The sequence below is a fragment of the Belonocnema kinseyi genome, chromosome 5 (genome assembly GCF_010883055.1).
Source record: "Belonocnema kinseyi isolate 2016_QV_RU_SX_M_011 chromosome 5, B_treatae_v1, whole genome shotgun sequence".
Taxonomy (NCBI): domain Eukaryota; kingdom Metazoa; phylum Arthropoda; class Insecta; order Hymenoptera; family Cynipidae; genus Belonocnema; species Belonocnema kinseyi.
In genome coordinates this window covers 100,311,744-100,313,775 of record NC_046661.1, presented here as the reverse complement: position 1 = coordinate 100,313,775, position 2,032 = coordinate 100,311,744, and the positions used below count along the sequence as shown (strand labels likewise).

The window sequence follows — 2,032 nt, the reverse complement described above, 5'->3', positions numbered from 1 at the left end:
ATTGGGAAGATAAAATTCACTAAATGATAGCTAGTGTTATTTGACGAAAAATGTTGTTATAGGATAATTTCCTTCAAAACTTAGACATTAGAAAAGTCGTGGTACATAAGAAAATTTAATTACGTTTTGCGTTTGCTCTAAGAGTAAGTAAAATATTGAAAATTTAAAATTACGTTGAAAATTCAGAATTTAGCAGGTGCACATTGCCATATTTGTTATTTTATTTTAATTATTTCAAATGATGAATAATTAATCGATATTTTTTTCATAATAATTTTGAAGTGAAATGTTCAACATTTTTGTCTGATATAATTGCATAATTTTCAGGAGGTTGGAATAGAATTTCTTCCTGAATATATTTGACTGAAAATATGAATATGTTAAATATTCTCCGAATTTTAAGCAACTATTAAAATAGTAAAAACAATTTATTACAAATAATGAGAAAGCTCATTTTTCTCGTAGGCTCAAGTAAGTTAGAGTTAAATATATTAAAAGCATTTTTCGTTAAGAGTTGGGAGTTTTTTAATGGTAATCATAACTTTCCTAAAAGCTTGTACCATTAGGAAATTTCTTGTCCTTCTATAAAGTTACTTTCATAAATTAAGAAACACTATTTGATTTTATATACAAAAATTATACCGTTCCTATGCAATTATATATTTATAAGAACAAAGAAAAAGATTATTCATAATTAACTTGCATAATTGTTTTATACTTATTATAGGGGTCTAAAAAATATCCTTATTTTTGTCTTCTAAAATGGCTCGATGCCTAAAAATTGTTTCTTTTCGTGTAAAATGTCCACTGTACATTGGCAGAATTAAAAAAATTTTAGGTATCTCTTTAGCTCACGAGTTGGAAGAACTTGCTTATGTTATTTTAGTTTCCGCTGTTAATGTTTTTTTTTACTTTAGAATAGAAAAACGATAAAATGCATATGTATTGAAGGAAAATTATAAATTAATAGTGGAAATTAAAAAAGCCATTTTGTGCAAAAATAGACTTGAGAGATCCCTAAATATTAAAAAAAAAAATAATGGCAATATTCAAGGGATATTTTAAACCCAAAAGGAACAATTTTTAAGGTAGATATTTTTGAAAATATACTTTTTTGGACCACACTTGATTTATTCCTATTTTTTATCACTTTTAATAAACTTAGTTAACTACCATTTAACCATTCACAGATGGATAATGGCAGGTTTTTTTCAAAAGTATTATGTAATACTTTTTAAGGGATATAGAATCAGAATTGCATTAAACAATGTGATATTCAATATTTGAGTGCCTCATTATTCAGGAAAATTATACCTTGGGAAAATATATAAATACCTGGCAACAACCTAGAATTGTCAGGGAATTTTTTTCACAGAATTTGAGTAGACGCCCTGAGATGATTCTAAGGATAATATTTTTCAATATTTGTATTGATATCTTTCAACATATAAAATATCTACAGAATATACTAATTATTAGTATAAATTTCCGCGATTCTTTCTCAAATAAGCTAATAATTACTTTAATATTTTATAAAATAAAAAAATCTGAAACTCCAGAACTGTCGCTTAATACAGTTTTTAAGTTATTCTATCTGTTAGTCTGTAGATTTTTAGTTTGTTAGTACGATAACTTTCAAATGAGTTTACAGTTTAGCTTGGCCTTTGGTATATTTTTGAGTTTATAAACTGAAGGTCAAGTTCTTTAGCCACCCATTTCGGATATAAATTCGAAAAGTGAAGTAGGCAGAAATTGTGCATTTGAAAAAGATCTACAAATTTATTATTAATCACTTTTTAACAGGGTGCGTAGTTTTTAATTTAATTGTGAAAAACATAATAAAGAGTAAAATAAAAAAATCCGCCTGCTGCGTGGCCACATTCTCATCACAACTTTCGTATTTTAATTTCTTGATTCTCTCGTGTGTGGGGTTTCAAAGAAATTAATTTTTTTATGTATAACAAAAATGGCAAATCAGAAACTACACTTTTTCATTCAACAATTTCAGAGCATTTTAAAGATTCTCAAATAT

General features: G+C 26.2%; 1 protein-coding gene across 1 annotated transcript in view; it reads right to left on the bottom strand.

Annotated features, from left to right (window-relative positions):
* The window catches only part of LOC117173804 (neurexin-3-like), a 435,470-nt gene that overhangs the window by 29,008 nt on the left and 404,430 nt on the right, over positions 1-2,032 (bottom strand). The gene's annotated exons all lie outside the window — the stretch shown is intronic.